General features: G+C 41.1%; 1 protein-coding gene across 2 annotated transcripts in view; it reads right to left on the minus strand.

Moving 5' to 3' along the window:
- SMAP2 (small ArfGAP2) overlaps window positions 1-21590 on the minus strand; it is a 60473-nt gene that overhangs the window by 32206 nt on the left and 6677 nt on the right. Inside the window, exon 1 of one of the 2 annotated variants that reach the window (XM_023518652.1) lies at window positions 4499-4517. The exons of the other annotated variant lie outside the window; for it this stretch is intronic. The gene's annotated coding sequence lies outside the window, so the exon portion shown is untranslated. Of the gene's footprint in view, window positions 1-4498; window positions 4518-21590 lie in introns of those variants that run through there. 2 annotated transcript variants of the gene reach the window in all.

Raw genomic sequence — 21590 nt, forward strand, 5'->3', positions numbered from 1 at the left:
AGGCTGAGGCAAGAGGATTGCTTGAGCCCAAGAATTTGAGGTTGCTGTGCACTACGATGACACGACACTCTACCAAGGGCAAAGTGAGGCAGGTATAACAAGAAATTTATGTTTGTTTGTTCATTGCTCTAATTCAAGCTCCAACATTCTTACGATGGCACACAAAAACACTCAACAACAATAATGAACACCACTCTGCAAGATACTGCCACACATCATATAAACAAACAGCCATGAGACACTGATAGACCAAGGTTATGACACTTCACTGAGCTGTTTGTACACTGAGTATTGCCAATATAGCACACAGTGGCAAGTTCACGAACTTAATTCTCAGATCTTGTATGTTTCAAATGTTATTACTATATCATTATAAAAATTAGAAACACTGGAGGCAGTGCCTGTGGCTCAGTGGGTAGGGCGCCGGCCCTATATACTGAGGATGGCAGGTTCAAACCCAGCCCCAGCCAAACTGCAACAAAAAAATAGCCAAGTGTAGCAGGCGCCTGAAGTCCCAGCTACTGGAGAGGCTGAAGCAAGAGAATCACCTAAGCCCAGGAGTTGGAGGTTCCTGTGATCTGTGATGCCATGGCACTCTACCAAGAGTGATAAAGTAAGACTCTGTCTCTAAAAAAAAAAATAATAATAATTAGAAACATCAATAGATTACATAAAGTAATTAATGTATCATCATAAAAAGGGGAAAGTATTATAGTTCTTTATTTGGTATAGAAACAGCTCCATGCCTCCTGAGCCAGAGTGAGACCCTGCCTCTAAAAATAGCCAGGTATTGTGGTAGGCACCTGTAGTCCCAGCTACCTGGGAGGTTGAGGCAAGAGAATAGCTTAAGAGTTTGAAGTTGCTGTGAGCTGTTATGCCACAGCCCTCTACCTCTAAAAAGAAATAACTCCATGATATATTAATTTTTTAAATCCAATATAGAATGCATGCTATCATTCCATTTTTGTTTAAAAACATGACTGTATATGTATGCACTGAAAAAAATCAAAAAGAATATAAAATATTAAAAGCCATTGTCTCTAAATAATGGGGTTATGAAATACCTGTTTTGTTCTCTAGATTTTTATACACTGTCTGAACTGTTTGCAATGAGCTCATATTAATTTTGTAATGGGGGAAACAGTACAGATATCTTAAAAGCAATACAACACAGCCCTTCAAGTCTCCTTCCTGGGCCATAGGATAAGTTGAAACTCCTACTGTGACATAATAAGCCTGTTAAGAGAGCCAGCGCTTACACATGCTGAGCAAGTTATCATTCTGAAATATGCCACTCGTGCTTCTTTGCCCAAACCATTATTTCTACCTAGAAAGGCTTCCCCATTCTCAGCTTGACAAACTTCAAATCAAGTCCAATGTGACCTTTCCATGCAGGCTTCAGTGGACTCAATCTTCACCTTCTTTCTCTACAGCTAACAGTTCACTGTAAGCTTTGCTCTTCTAATGCTTAACACCATGTTAGAGTTAGTTAGTTACAAGTCTCACCCTAAATAGACTATGAGCTCTAGAAGATAAGGATCACATCCCTTTATCATTTATCCCAAGCACTTAGCACAATCTTAGTAGACAGAAGATGACATACAATAAACATTTGGAATTCATCAATAAGAAACATAAAAAATATGTAATTTTTTGTATTCTGCAAAATGAAGGGAGAAGTTTCCAAATACCTTAAAAACTAAGCTATCACACAGAAAAGGGAGCAGGGTAATCTGGAGAGGTTTCAAAGGCAGAATAGGCACCAATGAGTCAAAGTTGGGAGGGACGACATTTCTAACAAGTTTGTGTGAAAACAAAAGCAGCTATCCCAAAATAGCTCAATTCCAGTAAATGCAGTGCTCAAGCAGAGGCTGAGCAAGTTCTAGTAGATAATTTATAGGTAATTTTTAGGTCCCTTCTGGCTTAATATTGAATGGTTCTGAAAATGTAAAAGAAATGATCAATTTATGAAGATGTTAAGTCTTGACCAACCTAAAACACTGAACAATATTTAGTTCATGGAGCCTGAATAGGCAATGAATACTGGTCTAAATATGCACATAAGGAAAAACCTAAATCAACAAATTCTGATTTTAACTGAGCCTGTCATTAACTCTGACACAAAATTTGGAAGTGAGCTCAGTGCCAGTAGCTCAGAGACTAGGGCGCCAGATGCATACACCGGAGCTGGCGGATTCAAACCCGGCCCGAGCCCACCAAATAACAATGACAATTACAACAAAAATATAGCCGAGCGGTGGGCACCTATAGTCCCAGCTACCTGGTAGGTTGAGGCAAGAGAATGGATTAAGTCCAAGAGTTTGAGGTTGCTGGGAACTGTGATGTCACAGCACTCTACCAAGGGCAAAGTAGTGAAACTCTGTCTCAAAAATAAAAAATAAAAAAACAGAAACATTAGCTAGGCATTGTGGTAGGCACCTGTAGTCCCAGCTACTCAGGAGGCTGAAGCAGGAGGACTGCTTGAACCTAGGAGTTTGAGGTTGCTGTGAGCTATGATGATGCCTCTACCCTCTCTCTACTCAATACAACAGAGTGAGACTCTGTTTCAAAAACAAAACCAAAAATTGTCATAGAGAAGTCTTGCTCTGTTGCCCTGGTTGATTTCCAATTCCTGGCTTCAAGCAATTCTCTTGCCTCTGCCTCCCACAGTGCTGGGATTACAGGTAGGAGCCACCATCTCAATTGCACTGAGCTACCATCCTGTTTTCATCTGTATGAAGGAGAATTCCTCTAGTTCCCTATTTCAAGATAACTTCTGTGAGTACAAACACTTTAAGAAACCACGAGACCAAAATAAAGGCTTACTCAATCAACCTTTGCTTTCAGAATACTTGCTCTGCAAGAGAAGTCCCTTTTCATCCGGACCATCTTACAAGAATGTTCATTTGTCAAAAAGAGACACTGCACATTCATACATATAAAAAAAGCAAAAGGTAAGCTTGTTAAATTGTTGAGACAAAACAAATTAAAACATTTCTGAGGTTGATTAAAGACCAAAGGTAAATACTACACCAAGGAAAATAATCTTAGAAATCATTGGGTTGGCTCGGTGCCTGTGGCTCAAGTGGCTAAGGCACCAGCCACCTACATCTGAGCTGGTGAGTTTGAATCCAGCCTGGGCCCACCAAACAACAATGATGGCTGCAACCAAAAAAAATAGCCAGGTGTTGTGGTGGATGCCTATAATCACAGCTACTTGGGAGGCAAAGGCAAGAGACTCTCTTGAGCCCAGAAGTTGGAGGTTACTGTGAGCTGTGATGCCACAGCACTCTACCCAGGGTGACAGCTTGAGGCTCTGTCTCAAAAAAAAAAAAAAGAAAGAAAGAAAAGAAATCATTGGGTCAAATCTCTCATTGAATGCAGGTAATCCCCTCTATGGGTGACAACTTGGTGCATCTATTATTTCAAAAAGTAGTCAGTTCAAAAAAATAAAATAAAATAAAGTAGTCAGCTCTCCTGTTAGGTGGCACTGATTATCAGAGAGCTCTTCCTTAGACTGAGTCCTATTAATCTGTCCTTGTACCACTTTAATTTTCTGGTGCGTTTTACTCCCTCTATATTTATATATAATACCAAAGCATGCAATATAAAAATGGAGGTTTGGAGCAGCTACTCACATACTCAGCCAAACAAAACATAAGTCAGCTGAGCCAAATTCATCCAGGAGATCAGTGATAGAATAGATGTAGCAATTAGACTGTTGTATCAGTGGCAGTGACGCAAAGCAGTATTATCTTCCTACCAGGTACCCAGAAAAAGAAGGTTAGTAAAGTAGAATATTGCTGAATACTCACTGTTGAAATGATTAGTCCAAGAGTGGGGAGCCATTTCATATCTGAAGGCCTCATTAACTTAGCTGTAATCAGATAAGGCCATATTCAAGAAACTTCAATTAGATATACTTTAAAATGTATGTTATTTTGACCAGGCACAGTGGCTCACGCCTGTAATCCTAGCACTTTGGAAGGCCAAAGCAGGTGGATTGCCTGAGCTCACAGGTTCGAGACCAGCCTGAGCAGAACGAGACCCTGTCTCTAAAAATAGCCAGGTATTATGGTAATTCCAGTATTTGGGAGGCTTAGGCAAGAGACCTGCTTGAGCCCAGGACTTTGAGGTTGCTGTGAGCTATGATGCCACAGCACTCTACCAAAGGCAGGGCGCCTATAGGACAGTGGTTATGGCGCTGGCCACATACACAGAGGGTGGCGGGTTCAAACCCAGCCCAGGCCAGCTAAACAACTGCAACCAAAAATAGCCAGGTGTAGTCCCAGCTACTTCGGAGGCTGAGGAAAGAAAATCACATAAGCCCAAGAGTTGGAGGTGGCTGTGAGCTGTGATGCAATAGCACTCTACCCAGGGCAACACAACGAGACTGTCTCAAAAAAAAAAAGTATATTATTTTCAAAAAAATCTAACTACTATGTACTTCATAATTTCAAAAAATAAAAACTATTTGTTAATTTTAAAGTTAACTAACCTTTTAATGACTTTGTTGTGTCTGCTTTTTGTTGGAAAGCATCTGAATGTTTGGTGGCAGCATGGAGGTCCACAGTCTCAGATGATCCTCTGGATGAGTGTTGGTCATCTGTGACCTTAAAGGCGTCTGATTTGGGTTAGGTAGGAGAATGTAGATTTATAGCAATTAAGTGGTTGAAAAGCAAGAAAGCATTTTCCAGGCATGTTGCCAAAGGCCTGGGTACTCTACCACATTTTTCTGTATTTCAATTGCATCTTTCTTAGTATCTGACAATGACTTTAAAATGTCATCTACTGAGAGCTCAATCATTTCCATCTGTAGTTCTTTAGGTGCCTTGATGATATCAAGTAGGTGAAGCTGAAATGCTAATTTGAGGGTGATGTCATGATTTTCAAAGTCAGTGAACCTTTCATTGTATTCTCCAGTTACTAGGTCTGTAAAAGCTGTGTATTCTTCAATGATTCACATACATCATCCCGCTCATCAATGACCTTTGCTAATTGGGGAAAAGGTTTATGTGAAATGTCCTTTTTTTCAAAAAGCTTAGAGTTCTGCTACCTATCATATATAGACTTAGTTTTATCTTGCAAAGGAATATTCAAGTTGTTTTGACTTGACATAGTATCATACAGAAACACTACATTCCTCTACGTAAATCTTCTTTCAATAATTCACGATGCTGATTCTGTTCTTCACAAAATTTAACTATCTGTTCCTGCAGAGATAAAATTTTGGCTAACACCAGTCCTTGCAATAGCCAATGTACTTTAGAATGATATGGCAAATCCAACCCATGCTGAATACCTCAACTTTAGCATGTTAGCAAACTCATGATTCCATGTTGCATTTGCCTGAACACAGTTAACAATGCTCCTAACTTGTTGCAAACTATCACTTAAAATAGTAGCTTTAGCACAGATTTTGCCATTGCAAGATATGATGAAAAGAAATGAGATCATATGGATCTGTTAATAGTTTTTTTTAATCCATGCAAGAAATAAACCCAGCATGTTTTCTTGTTATAGAAGGTCCTCTGCTGTCTGTACATACACTCACTAAATTTACCAAATTCAGTCCAACTTCACATTTATCTTGAACGTTGTTATAGATATCTATTCGCCATGTTCTGTTCCCAAGAGTACTCAAAGCAAATAACTCTTCATACCAAAGAAAATCTTCTGTTATAACCCAAATGAAGTATAAATCCTGCACAGAATCAGTAGTATCAGTTGATTCATCCAAAGTGATTGAATAATATACATTTTCCTTTTGAAGTATTGCTTGAAGTTGTTCTGTTAAACTGAAGGTTAATTCATGCTGCATCATCAGTTATGGTTTTCCTTTAAAGAGGCAGTTGTGGCCATCAGGGTGGTTCATGCCTGTAATCCCAGCACTCCGGGAGGCCTAGACAGGTGGATCTCTTGAGCTCCGGAGTATGACACCAGCCTGAGCAAGAGCAAGACCCCATCTCCACCAAAAAGAAAAACTAGCTGGGCGTTGTGGTGCATGCCTGTAGTCTCAGCTACTGCAGAGGTTGAGGCAAGAGGATTTCTCAAGCCCAGGAGTTTGAGGTTGCTATGAGCTATGATGCCTCTGCACTCTACTATCTACGCCTCAAAATAAATAAGGCAGTTGTTTGTACTTTGAAACCTTATTGGGGTCTAAGCATCCTACAACTTTGACAATGCATTCTTTTGCAATTTCTACATCCCTGAGTGGCTTCCCTTTTGTCCTGAGTATATAAGCTACTTCATAAGTTGCTTCAGTGGCATTATTTCCAGATCTTATTGCTACTTGAAAGAATTGTCTTTGCTTCTGTTTTCACTTTTTTTTATTTTTTAATTTTTTTTAGAGACAGAGTCTCACTGTGTCACCCTCAGTAGAGTGCCGGGACATCACAGCTCACAGCAACCTCCAGCTCCGGGGCTTAGGCGATTCTCTTGCCTCAGCCTACTGAGTAGCTGGGACTATAGGCGCCCACCACAACTCCCGGCTTTTTTGTTGTTGTTGTTGTCGCAGTTTGGCTGGGTCTGGGTTTGAACCCACCACCCTTGGTATACAGGGCTGGTGCCCTACTCACTGAGCCACAGGCACCACCCTTCTGTTTTCATTTTTAATTTCTGAAGTACAACCTTTCATACCTCTCCCCCTAATGTAAAATATTTGTGGTTCTTAGGACTGTTAGAATGCTGATGAGCACTGAATTTCTTTAATGTTGATACTAAATAATACAAGCAAATCATCTTATCTTTAGCAGAAGCAAAATAATATCGCAATTCCCAATCCTCAAAAAATCTGTTTTCTTTCTTCAGTGTTTTCTTAGTCTTCTTTTATATGATGAGCTATTATACTTAAGCAGATAGAATTAAAAAATGCTGGTGAGATGTGCAACTACTGACAAATTCCACGTCAAACAGAAACAACGCAATCTTGTCAGAAGCTGATAACAGACTGGCATACTCGACCCCCATACACTCTCCCCAGCCTGCCTCATGTGGTAGTGGTGTCAGTCAGGCAGGGGAAGTTAGAACTAAATCACAAACGTAGCAGCCATCTATTTAGCCCTTACGGCTTACTACTGTTCTAATTTTGCCAGTCAATCTGGAAGGATTACTTCATTGAAACTTATTTTATTCTTTGGCATTTTAAATATGTTCATTGAAAAAAAAAGATAAAACCATAAAAGACAAGCAAAAATCTATCATTAAAAATAAAAGGATTTGTTCAGTAAAATTTGGATTCAGTCAAAAGGCCACACTTCAGGACCCAGAGAGCCACAGGTTTCCCACCCCTGGATTAGTCAATGTATATCTAAACCTATTTTAACTTAAAACCGCTTTTCTCAAAAAAAACAGTAAAGCCTATAACACTAGGAAATCAACAAGAAAGGAGAAGGAGGTCTAGTAGAACAAAGGAAGGAGACATCCTTCACCTTTCTCATGTTATTTAACCAGACTCAGCTATCTACAGGGCTAACGATAATGATTTTCTAAATAGTTCACAAACTAGCTGAGTGACTATAGGCAAGTCAATTCACTTCTCCGAGAGTTAATTTCCTTAATTAGATTGGATTATCTCTAAAACCTATCTCTTCTAAAATATAGTAACTGTTTCTCTAAAACTCATTAAACAACTCCAAAATAAATGATCAGAGAACAATTAACTTTCCGGACATTTAGCTCCACATCAATCCTATTTCCCTGGTTTATTATTAGTAGGTAGGAATTTGCTGTATGTTAGGCTGTGACTCTTCCTTTGCATCTCCCCCAATAGTGGGTGGTAACTAGTGCATACTTAGGTGATGTTTCTGGGATTAAAGAACAATCAAATCAACCAACTTGTACCATTATTATTCAACTCTACTCCCCAGAAGACTATTGAAGAGAAAGGACAGGATCCTAATTTGGACTTTTTGTTGGCTCTGAAAAGGACATTCTGCCAGTGTATGTTCTGAAGATATCATCTCCCCATCCAAAAACATGTAACGGGACACCCACCCTCCAATGTCATCTGAACTTCAAATTCTAAGTATGGCTGAAATTCTCCCATGATTTGGGCCTCTTCAGAATCAATCCTCATTACTTCTCACTCTATACACCAATAGTGGCATCACTTCCCCTTAAAACTGTGTGTACAGCAGGACATAACTACAAGAGAGACTCTATCTAACAAATTCAAATATTATAACTTGGTTGTTTGTACCCTCATATTAACCTGAAATTAAAAAAAAAAAAAAAAAGGCTTAGTGCCTATAGCTCAAGCAGCTAGGGTGCCAGCCACATACACTGGAGCTGGTGTGTTCGAACCCAGCCCGGGCCTGCCAAACAACGACAACTACAACCAAAAAACAGCCGGGCGTTGTGGCAGGCACCTGTAGTCCCAGCTACTTGGAAGGCTGAGGCAAGAGAATCACTTAAGCTCAAGAGTTTTAGGTTGCTGTGAGCTGTGACACCCAGCACTCTACCCAGGACAACAGCTTGAGACTCTATCTCAAAAAAAAAAAAAAAAAAATTTCTTCCCCACATAAAAAGCAAACCTGTGTGTTCAGATGCCAGCTGTCATGTTCTTGCCACACAGAGAAACTCGAGTGAGTGAATCCTACCCACAGAGCCCTCTTCCTGATTTGGGGACAGGATATAAAGGGCTTCTGACTGCCACAAAAATCAGTTTACACATATATCAAAATATCACATTGTATACCATAAATATATACAACTTTCACTTGTTAATAACATCTTAATAGAAAAAAATGTTTAAGTCTTTCCAGCTGGTCCTGAAGCAGCCATGCGATGCTCTCGGTGGGGCTGTCTGAAAGCTGCAGACAAAGCACAAGTTTTGGGGGGTTTCCCTGAGAGATTTCGGTATGTGCTGCTATGATTGTTTTTATAGTAAAGAGCCAGTATATTTTAGGGAGAGAAAAAGAGCTAGTCAAAAGATTTTTCTACCAGTGAAGCCCTCCAGTTGCTTCCAGTGGAGACCAGTCCTCTGATACAAACATCAAATGTGGCAAAACTTAATAAAAATCAGAGCACATCCACTTCTTTACTTGAAATAGTAGCCTTCCTTAAAAAAGAACAAAAGTGAGCCCCCTGAACTTTATGGAGTGAAATGATGAAGGCTCACCTTCAGGGACAGACATGGACATTGGAAGCGGCATCAAAATCCTTCCAATCCCTAAAGACTGGCACCCAAAACACCCTAAAAGCATCGCAGAAGAATGGAGAGTAACTTCTAAGGGAAATAATGGATGGTGTGGTTGAAACATTTCTCTTCAGAATAGACTAGAACTGTATTCCCAATAAACCTTTGGATGGAAGCAAAGAGTGCTGGAACTGAACAAAAAATGCTTGACAAAGCAAACACATGAGTATAGTAGGCTAAGAGAGCCAGCTAAAACCTGTGACTGAAACTGCGCCGGAGATGATAAATCTGCCTGCCCTCTTTAGAGCTAATTACATGGATAACGGTGACCTGGAATTGAGAAAAGGGGGAATCAGAAAATGAAGACCAACTAGACCAGTGGTTCTCAACCTTCCTAATGCTGCAACCCTTTAATATAGTTCCCGTGGGTCACAACCCACAGGTTGAGAACTGCTGAACTAGATAATCTATCCTCAGAAGTCAACTGGAAGAAACTCATTGATGCTGCTAACTGTTCCTATAATAAGGCTTGAAGAACTACTTACACTTTCCTGATCAACTTAAGATCTGTCACAAATAGCTTTACAGGGCCTATTCTCTACATCTGAAAACCCTGGTTTGCCCACTTTCCCCATGAAGCCTTTTCTCCTTCCCACTCTGACTCCCACAGTATTTTGCTTCCTTTCCTGTAGCACTCACTCATCTGTTTACTCCATTGTTGGGTTTTATTTTTGTTTCTGTTTATTTTTATGAGCTCCTATAAATAACAAAATTGCCTAATTTAGTATGTGTTTAAAAAAATCTCGTATGAGTATTTTTCTTATATGGATTTAAGTTTTAGACTGCTTATTAGAGAAAATCACACAAAGATAAGTCAAGTATCTTCCACAGAAAGTCAGAGGAAAGGGTGTCAGCGTCCCTCATCTCCTGGTTGGCCCATGACATTTTGGCTCTCACAATTTCCTCTGCACAAAGACCCTGCTTAAACCATTTATGAATAAGCTAGAAGAGTGGCGGCTGAGACATGGCTTCTCTAAAAGGGGAGGGAGGAATCAAAAAATAGCTGCTTTCATTGGGGGCAGGAAGGAGATTATTTCATTAGGAGCCAAACAGTGAGACTATCTCAGTACCAACAATTGTTTAGCTTGAAGACTCCATGTGGGCAATTACTCTGGCAAGGCTCAGCTGAACACAAAGCCTGCCAGACCCAAAGATAGAGACTGACACAGGCTTACGTGTCTGAATCATGGCTTTGCGATCCCAGTAAGGACGGTCAGGGAACACACTCTACCACAAGCAGCACACCTTCTGCAATTGACTCAGTGGAAAACGTAGATTTCAAACAGATGAGGAAAATTGGGTGCGGTGAGAGAAAATTCAAAGTTATTCAACCTTGGCTCGGTGCCCGCAGCTCTGTGGTTAGAGCACCAGCCACATGTACCAGGGATGGGGGGTTGGAACCCAGCTAGGACCTGCTAAACAGCAATGACAACAATAACAAAAACATAGCCGGAAAATTAAAAAACAACAACAACAAAAAAATAGCCAGGTGTTGCGGTGGGCGCCTGTAGTCCCAGCTACTTGGGAGGCTGAGGCAAGAGAATCGCTTAAGCCCAAGCATTTGAGGTTGCTGGGAGCTGTGACACCATGGCACTCTACCCAGGGTAACAAAGTGAGATTCTGTCCCCTCCCCCCTCAAAAAAACCCCAAAGTTATTCAACCTTACCCTACATTTTACAGCAAATGTAACAAGTACAAAACTCAGTTCTCCCAAGAAATGTAACGCACTTCAATCATCACTTCAATGGCTAACTATGGGCTGGGGGAATAGTGTACATGGAAGGATCACTGAGCTAACAGCTGGGCAGACATTTCAAAGTCAGCCAGGTGGATCCGATATTTCAAAACTTGACATTATAATCAAACTAATTTCCTAACACTCATGACCTCATGTTAGATAACAGATGCAAACTTGCTTCTCAAGAAGTTACTGTCTTCATCCCCTGAGACATTCTGTACTTTACATTTTTAGGTTAACTCAGGTTAAAGCCTGAACTTCCTCACTGCACCAACCAGTATCTACTCATATACTCAAAAAAGTACTGAAGCTGCCAGGTGAGCCTGACCACGTGGGAGATGCCTATGTTTAGAAGAAGCTACTAAAGACGGGTGATATGGCCACTGTCTGGTGAGACTGCTCTTCATCCTCCATCCCTAGCACAGATTCCTGACCCCACCACACTGCCCAGGGACTGATTTCTTCCCCAGGGTAGTTGAAGAGATAACTGCCATAAAAATACTAGATTCCAGGGCAGCGCCCGTGGCTCAGTGGGTAGGGTACCAACCCCATATACTGAGGGTAGAGGGTTCAAACCCAGCCCCAGCCAAACTGCAACAAAAAAATAGCCAGGAATTGTGGCAGGTGCCTGTAGTCCCAGCTACTCGGGAGGCTGAGGCAAGAGAATCATTTAAACCCAGGAGCTGGAGGTTGCTGTGAGCTATAGGATGCCACTGCACTCTACTGAGGATGATAAACTGAGACTCTGTCTCTAAAAAAAAAAAAAAGAATACTAGATTCCAGATGCACAAGATGCAGGTCTGATCCATAACTTACAAACCCCAGGGCTTCTGAGACTGCTGACCTGATACCCTGTGCAAGCAAACCACCCGTTTCAGTCACTATCTCAACCAACAGGTAATAGCAGGTCAGCAGAAGTAAGTACAGGGAGGGACTGATGAACTGTATACCTGGGCAGTCACTGCAAAGCTGGCCAGGTGGAGCCAATATTTCAAAACATGATATCATCATTAAACTCTCTCCTAAACAAGTGCTGACACTAACCTGTATACAGTAAGCCCCTGATACATACATGCTGATTGAACAAGAAGCAATAGAGCAACATTATGTAAATTGATATTAAAAAATTCTGCATTCTAAGGCCAAACACGGTGGCTCACACCTGTAAACCTACCACTCTAGGAGACCAAGGCAGTGGATTGCTTGAGTTTAAAAGTTTCAGACCAGCCTGAGCAAGACTGAGACCCTGGCTCTAAAAATAGCTGGGCATCTGTAGTTCCAGATACTTGGGAGGCTGAGGAAAGAGAATCACTTGAGCCCAAGAGTTTGAGGCTGCTGTGAGCTATAATGCCACGGCACTCTACTGAGGGCAAACAAGTGAAACTCAGCTTCAAAAAAAAAAAAAATTAGAGTCTTTATACATCCTGAAATGTGTGTTATACTTTGTAGATCAGATGCTCAGTAATGGTCACTAAACTGCTACCTTGTTCTTTAGATATTCTTTGTTATTACAACATACAATTCACTCTGTGTTGCTGGGGAAGCTCAACATCTGAGACTGCGTGTAAAGACTTACTCCCATCCAAACTTCCCTTCCTCAAAAACAAGCCCAGGAGGATTGAAGAGTGTAACACACTACAGCTCAGGACCAAATGACCAGGCAGAAAATGTTTTTCAGCTGTTTTCAAGGAAGCACATGCCTTTCACCCAGGCAAAGGTTCTACACAAAACCTTCACAGTCAGCAAATGAGCCCTTGTGCAAGACCACAGACGTGTGAGCTCCCCTGGATGCAGTGCAGCGGCTTTCCCAACACACTGGGGGAGTCCCAACCCAGGGCAAACAGACAGAAAATCAGTGCCACTGTAATGGAATCACAGCAATATCCAAACAAGCTAGAGAACATTCATTTCTAAACAAAAAGCAAAACAGGAATGAATTCTGGGATCAAAGTACAGATGGTTCGTTGGTCCAGTGGCATGCCACATATCAGTCATCGCAACAGCCCTGGCAAAGCAAAAAGTGAGATTTGCCCTTTCAAAAAGAAAACATTCACCACAATGTTTCAAAACCTAGGCCTTTCAGAATTTAGCATGATGAGGCAGAGGTCAAAAGGTGTGGCACAAGAGAGTGGGGTTAAGAGTTAGTATTAAGGTTAGAAAGATCCTGCAAAGGGAACATTATGCAGAGGAACACAGGGCAGGTCTCTAGGAAAAAAATCACAACCTCAAAAGAGCCAAAGTAAGGCTCTTCAAGTTAAATAAACCTGTTCCAGTGGGTATGAGGAGAATTTCTAAAACTGCTTCAAGGTTATTATTAATTTTTATCACACTTAAGAACAGTGTCTAAATATTTACTCCCATCCCTCAAAAGGGCTAAAGGACTGCTATTTCAGCTTCCTGTTTCACACCCCAGATTACATTTTCTCCAAGATGATGTGTCACACTGAAGCCTCCTCCTACTTAGAGGGCAGCAGATTAGCTTTGTGACTGGCTCCAGCTTTCAAAGCAGCACAGGTGCCAAAAGCTAGCAAGTGAAAAGGCACAAAGAAACAATTACCACAAAGCAACCGTGAGATTCACCTGCTCAGCTTCTTGGAATGTCACAGATCTTCAAATATCTGAGTTAATAGTAGGAATATGACTGTCAAAAAAAAAAAAAAAAAAAAAGACCCAAGAAAGAATAGGATCTGAACAGACATTAACAGAATAATTGTGTTCATGCCAGGGACACAGACACCTGCATCAGGTATACAGATACACACGAAGACATAGTCCCTGTCCTCATTTACAGTCTAAGGAAAGCCCTATTTTTAAAAAATGCAGTAGCTATGACCCTGTTGCTATTCTAAACAACCTTCCCAGTGAACTGAATTTAAGCGAAGGAGGATTGTGTGAACAACTGAAGATGTTACTCAATGGCACAATAAGGCATCCTTCCACACAAGTGCTGGCCATCTTGCTGTGATATGAACATAAAGCTGGTCCTTATGGTCAAGTCAGGGTTCTCCCAACTCTTTACTCCTTGTCTCAAACAGATGTCTGCTGCAATGAAGTGGTTCAGAATGACAGCCCCCATAGCAAGGCCATCTCTCCACAGGCTCAACCCAGAAGACCCCCTTGACAACTTTTTAAATCAGAGGGGCCATATGACCTCAAATCTGAACACACAAATAACTCATCAGTCTAATAATAACATAAAAATTTACTTTGCAGGCCAGGCACAGTGGCTCACACCTGTAATCCTAGCACTCTGAGAGGCTGAGGTTTGTGGATTGCCTGAGTTCATGAGTTCAAGACTGGCCTGAGCCAGAGGGAGACCTAGCTCTAAAAATACACAGGCATGGGGGGGGGGGGCGCCTGTAGTTCTGGCTACTTGGGAGGCTGAGGCAAGAGAATCACTTGAACCCAAGAGTTTGAGGTTGCTATGAGCTGTGATGCCATGGCTCTCCATCAAGGGCAACAAAGTGAGACTCTTTCTCAAAAAAAAAAAGAAAAGTACATTGCACTCCTATTTTTAATACTGAAAATCCAAGTATCCAACAATTGGGCAAGAGATAAGTAAGTAATGATATAGTCCAATAATAGATTATAATAAGGATATTTAAATGTTTTTAATGCCATGAAATAAGTTTATGATAAATGCTAAGCAAGATAACAACTGACATAAAATCATAATGGTTTAACTCAAGTAAATAATGGGTGATAAAATTATGGGAAATATCTTCTACATTATACTTCTTCATACTTTCTAATGACTTTTATCATAAATATGAACAAATTTTGAAATCAGAAAATATAAAGTTTTTGTCTTTTTAAAAAATAGCAGTTAATAAACACAAGGACCCTCCACCTTCCCAACTCCCACAAGAGAAAAAACAACTAATCTGGGAGTCTGTTTCTATGTTAACAAATCTTTTTTTTTCCCTAAATACAAGAGAAGTCTAATGAAACTCGGACTTATTTTTACTCTGCCCATGACATGGACCCTTGATTTGAATCATTTGTGTCAGGTTGCTTCTGTTCAGACTAGGCTCAGAACCAAGTCAGAAGGCTCGGAGGAGCTGAGCTGGAGTCTTCTGATTCCAATGCTGCATTTAATGAAGCCTTCTTTTTCTCCTTTTTCCAATACAAGTTGGAAACATTAATTCAGCAGTCACACCGTAGGAAAAACCTTTCTTCAAAAATTCCTCCTCTATCGGCAATAGTCCCTTTAACCAAATGCTTCCTGCCTACTTTCAGAAAGAAAAGTCAAACCCCTGTCCCAAACAGATATTCTTTCATTAAAAATGCTTGCAACATTGCAGAAGAGCCGCAATCTTTTAATCAGTCAATCTTGATTGACTTTCTTTCTTTCTCAAATCAGCTTTCACACTCAACATTGGTTTTGATCAGCTCTGCTGTTGACAGCTATTTTGAATAAACACATCATGGTTAAGACCAGGAAGTTTTCTTCCTACTTCCCCTTAGAGGGTTTGTGTCACTTACAACTTGAGCAGTAAAGTATCAACAACAAAAAGACACCAATTCCTCTTTCCCCAGGAGCTTGTTCTACAGCATATGGTGTCACCAGCTTACATATGAAGTGCTATTACAGTATATAAGAAATTATTTTTCAAAATCATAAGAACAAAAACAACATTCTAAATTGTATTAAGACAAATGTCTTTACCTCAAACTAGAAACACTAGAGAACTCATTTCTAAATCTACATATTCGGGGACTTCCAGTTAGACAAGAAAAGAGGAAGTTAAGTAACAAAAAGTACTGTGTGTGCCCTTCAGGCCAATGAAGTAAAGTAACATTTGAGGATTAACATGCGAAGCCACATCTAAAGATGTAAGCTCTGCGGTAAAAGCTTGGGGATTTATGGCCTTTCCATCACTAGCAACTGCTGCAAAAGACAGCATGAGTATTTGAAAAAGGAAAAAAAAAAAGGTCCTCTGTTTGCTCAAATCACCATGCCAGGACAGGCTTGTTAGCAGCCACCAAGAGTGGAGTCTCTCTCCTGCATTTGCTTCACTATTTCTAAAACCTCATAAAATGAGAGCATTACACGTTTGGTTTTTGGGTAAGGAGAAATGACATGAAGCCCCAGGGACTCAGTTCTTATTGTTTTGGATTAAGATATTTCTTTTTGAAAGTTCTGACTTAATAATTTTTTTATCTTTTTTTTTTTTTTTTTTCTTGAGACAGTGACTCTGTTGCCCTGGGTAGAGTACTGAAGCATCACAGCTCACAGTAACCTCAAACTCTTGGGCTCAAGTGATTCTCTTGCCTCAGCCTCCTGAGTAGCTAGGACTATAGGTGCCTGCCACAATGCCTGGCTAATTCTTTCCATTTTTAGTAGAGATGGGAGTTTCACTCTTACTCAGGCTGGTCTCAAACTCCTGAACTCAGGTGATTCACTCACCTTGGCCTCCCAGAGTGCTAAGATTACCGGTACCACACCTGGCCTTGACTTAATATTTTTTTAAAAAATTCAACAAAGGGCTCAGCACCTGTGGTTCAAGTGGCTAAGGCGCCAGCCACATACACCTGAGCTGGCGGGTTCAAATCCACCCTGGGCCCCCCAAACAACAATGATGGCTGCAACCAAAAAATAGCTGGGTGTATTGGTGGGCGCCTGTGGTCCCAGTTACTTTGGAGGCAGAGGCAGGAGACTTGCTTGAGCCCAGGAGTTGGAGGTTGCAGTGAGCTGTGATGCCACAGCACTTTATCCAGGGTGACAGCTTGAGGCTCTGTCTCAAAAAAAAAAAAAAAAATTCAACAAAGGGCAGGACATGTGGTTCACACCTGTAATCCTAGCACTCTGGGAGGCTGAGGCAGGTGAATCTAACACATGAGCTCAGGAGTTCAAGGCCAGACTGAGCAAGAGTGAGACCCCATCTCTAAAAAATAGCAAGGCACTGTGGCAGTCACCTGTCATCCCAGCTAGCAGCTACTTGGGAGACTGAGGCAAAAGGATCACTTGAGCCCAAGAGTTTGAGGCTGCTGTGAGGTATGATGCCAAGGCACTCTACTGAGGGCAACAGAGTGAGACATTGTCTCAAAATAAATAAATATTCAACTAAGTATTATATTGCCCAATGGGCTTATGAAATTCAGACCTTAAACTGTATTCTACATCTATGAAAAAGCAAACTGGAAAACCTACAGGAAATATACAAATGGAAGGAAAAAGAAGGGTACGGTCAACCAAAATTGTCAAAGAATCACTTAACATCAATTGAAAAGGAAGAGCAGCAACCATAACAAAATCCTACCACTACCCAGTGACATGTTACAAAGGCATAATTCCAGGGTAGTTTCCACCACACAGGAGGGAGGATGGGACTAAGGGGAGCAGTGGACAAACTGAAGACAACCACCAGGGCAACCTTACGCTGATGGATGGCCACAGCTGAAGGCAGATTTGGCTCATCTCTGGGGTTTTCCACTGGGGAGAGACCTGCAGTTCAGCCATCAATGGACCAGCATTCACAAAGCCTGTGGGAAAATACAGGATCCAGAAGAGTAGGGTAGGGAAGAAAAAAGTTTGGGAAAGGGAAGAGTCAAACAGAATAGTGAAATATTATATTTAGTAAACATGAGGCTTCAAAAATGCCTAGATGTACCTTTTAAGTTGAAATGGACTAGCTGAAAAGAACCAGTACCCTAGGAAGTAGTCTGACATGCTTTTTTTTGAGACAGAGTTTTACTTTGTCGCCTTGGATAGAGTGCCGTGGTGTCATAGCTCACAGCAACCTCAAAGTCCTGGGCTCAAGTGATTCACTTGCCTCAGCCTCCCGTGTAGCTGGGACACAATGCCTGGCTATTTTTTAGACAGAGGTCTCACTCTTGCTCAGGCTGGTCTTAAATTCATGAGCTCAAGCAAGCCACCCACCTCGGCCTCCCAGAGTGTTAGGATTACAGGCATGAACCACTGCACCCAGCCCTCTGATATGCTTTTTAAATATGCCAAATTATATTTTAATTACATCTATGCATTACAGCAATACCTGCCATGAGGAAATTAATTTAGGGGGGAAAAGAGAAAAAATAACCTATACAATTTTTACAGTTGGCAACGTTGCTCATATGAGGGTCCTTTACCCACAGCCTCTCTGGGAAATAACAGCCTAAAAGCAAATGTACTCCACTACATGGAAAAACCTCTGCTGCCCTAGTTCCACTAATTCCATTAATGTAGAAAAGGCCCAAATGCAAGTGACCCGATTGACAAAAAAAGCACTTCTAGAAAGTGCTGAATTTCTGTCATGTAAGTCACTAAACATTCTTATAGTCAAGAAGAAAACTAGTAGTTATAACTTCAGAAGTTTTGACTTGAAGAGAGCAGCAACATTCTTTACAAGACATAATACTTTTCAGGTCTAGAGTAGAAGAAACTAGATCCAGTGATCTCACCTCCCTCACCTAATGCTAACCTATCTGAAGTTGTGGGGGTAAACCAACAAACCAATCAATAAGACTAGTTAAGATGATGTGTGGCACAAGGAAAAATAACTCCACTGAGATTACCTTATAGCACCACTTAGCTTACCTTAACTGTCAAGAAAAAACTAAGCTGTTTTAAGGCTACAATCCTCAAAATTCCCTGTATATCTTCTGCGTTACCAACTCAAGTCATACAGTTGTAGATGAGACAGCTCAATGTAGATAGACCGTATCTAAGGCTTCCCAGAATTGACAGGGTGAGAACTTTCTGAGTAACCAAATGATAAAACACTCCTGGTAGTGGCCAATACTCAAATACAGATTCAACAGAAACCAATTTGCCTTAGTCATATCCCCTAATTACACAGGCTGTGACTACATTACTTCCTGGGACTAACTGTTGTTTCAACAACAGTCAAGATCCTTTAGAATAATACAGGGTTGTATCTGCCTGAAAACCCTTCTTATCTCTTGTCCAAAATAATTCAAATACTGTTTAACAGGATAGACATTACATCATGAAGTGCCATCATGTCCTTGCCTCTCCTTACTGGGAACCTGCCCTTCCTTGCTCCGCTCACAGGGAACTACTCAGGCTCCCTTGCCAACTGATTTCTGGATAAATTGTGCCAATAGGAGGCTCTGGTGAGGATAACAGGCTGGAGCTGAGAGAAGTCAGAGTAATGCTCTCTTACTTGGCCCGGGGTCCAGCTGACACTAGGCAGCTCCTCTTTCCATGCTTCTAGCTCACACCTGACAGTTCCCTCTTCTAGCCTTTGGTGACACAGCATATAGACCTTCTATTTTCCTTAGGGGCACAGTAGCCCCCTGACATTGCTAATCTCTGGGTGCTGCACCAGCCCATTTAGCTTCTCGGCTCTTACATTAGCCGTGCAACTTATTCCGGATGTTAAATCCCCCCTGCTTGTGTGATAAACCGCCAGTTCTGTTTCCCTGATGATCCCTAACTGACATAGAGCCTTCTAAACATTTTTTCTTTCTCTCCTCCCTTCCTACCTTTGCTTTTTTTCTTCTAAACATATTTTAAAACTTATTTTCCAGAAAATGAATATTTTTCTTAAGAATTAAAATAATTATTCAGATAATATAGAACAGATTTCTTCTAATATGGAACAAGAGATGTATAGATGAAAAAATCCATTCATTCATTCATTCAAACAAAAATTTACTGAGAGCCTAGTCTGTGCCAAGCACTATTCCATGGGCTGAGAATACTGTAGTGAATGAAACAAGCAAACCTCCCCCCCCCCCCGCTCCCATGGAGCTTACGTTCTAGTGGACATGGGAAGCGTGGCTAATCATGATCTTGAAAATTAACCAATACAGGAATGTTGTTTAACGACAGAGGGATTTGGTAAAAGTGAATTAACTGTAAGGTGTTCTACTCTACACAGACTGGGTTCCTACCTTTTCACTGTGGTGAAATGCTGCACTGTCACATTCCAGGGGGCAATACAGAACTTCTTCAAAGTTAGTATCTACTTAAACTGGCCACTTGCTCAAACAGAAGTATAACTGTGATAAGGATTTAAGCAGACACAATAACAAAAGTTAGGCACTTCAGGCTTAGCATGTAAAACGTGTTTTATGCAGATTCTTGCTTGGCATCTTTTCCACGGGGGATATCATTTAGAGGAATTGAGTCTGACTCAAAAAGTAAGTAACTCTATGCCTTCTCTATGGCACAGGTAAATTCTATCAACATATAAAGCCAGCTGAAATGTCCATAACGAGTACAGTGTTCCAGTCAGCAACTGTATGATATTATTTCCAAGATGGAATTTTCAGGCAGAAGAATAGAAACAGACAATGACTCATGTGGTGAACAGTTAACTGTGCCCAAGAAAGCTGCCACCTACATACCATAATGACATCACATAAAAATGCAGAAAGAAGGTAGTTTTCTGATTTATCTGGAAACAAAAGATTTGATGAAAAGTATACTGAGATGAGACTACGGCTACCTGTTTACATATCCTAAGCATACATCAAATATTTAAAAGATGACCCGCCTGAGCCTAAGAGGATACTCAGCCTCAAAAATCATCATCACTAGGCTCAGCGCCTGTGGCTCAAGCGGCTAAGGCACCAGCCACGTACATCTGAGCTGGCGGGTTTGAATCCAGCCCGGGCCCACCAAACAACAATGATGGCTGCAACCAAAAGGTAGCCAGGCATTGTGGCAGGTGCCTGTAGTCCCAGCTACTTGGCAGGAGGCGGCAGAAGAATCACTTGAGCCCAGGAGTTGGAGGTTGCTGTGAACTGTGATGCCACGATACTCTAACCAGGGTGATAGCTTGAGGCTCTGTCTCAAAAAATAAAAATAAAATAAAATAAAATCATCACCACTAGCTCCAGAGATTATACAATATCTACTGCTGGCATTTCACTAGACTTTTCTAAGATAATTTAATGTACCCAGGAAGGTACACTTTAATGATGATCTTGCAGCCGCAACACTCAGACCTTTCTTACCATTTAGGAATTAGAACACATTTCATGCCTGAGATATTTTTAATTCCACTGGAGTAGTAGGTGGACCTACAATACTATGGGTTTCTTACACAACAGGGAATCGGAAGCACAAGTTAGTGTTCATAATCTCAATACCACAGAGCAAGTCAACCACAGGGCAAGTCAACCCCAGAGCTATGATTTTAACCTTATTGGCTCCTGACTACCTATCAAAATCTAGCCCTCACGCTCCCCAACATGTAGCCAGAATATACTAAAGAATCTCACACACACACTTACACATACAGCACACCCTAGAGGCTCTGCACATTCTGTTTCCTCCTCTTAGAATGCAAAGTGCCCTAAATCCATGTGGCAAAGTCTTGCTTATCATTTCAAACACAGCCTAATCATCTTTTTGAAGTCATGACTTCCTAAGATTTGTTTGCCCTCTTCAATGCTTTGATCTCTCCCAGTATACAATGCCATAATAATATAATTACTACATTACATCACTTATCTGTTTGCACATCTGCTTCCCCATGTCCTAATACAATGTCTGATACAAAGTAGGTGTTTAAGAAATATTTTCTGGGGCAGTGCCTGTGACTCAGTGAGTAGGGCGCCGGCCCCATATACCAAGAGTGGCGGGTTCAGACCCAGCCCCAGCCAAACTGCAACAAAAAAATAGCCGGACATTGTGGAGGGCGCCTATAGTCCTAGCCACTCGGGAGGCTGAGGTAA

The sequence above is a fragment of the Otolemur garnettii genome, unplaced genomic scaffold (genome assembly GCF_000181295.1).
Source record: "Otolemur garnettii isolate 467f Iridium unplaced genomic scaffold, OtoGar3 scaffold00144, whole genome shotgun sequence".
In the NCBI taxonomy this organism is placed as follows: Eukaryota; Metazoa; Chordata; class Mammalia; order Primates; family Galagidae; genus Otolemur; species Otolemur garnettii.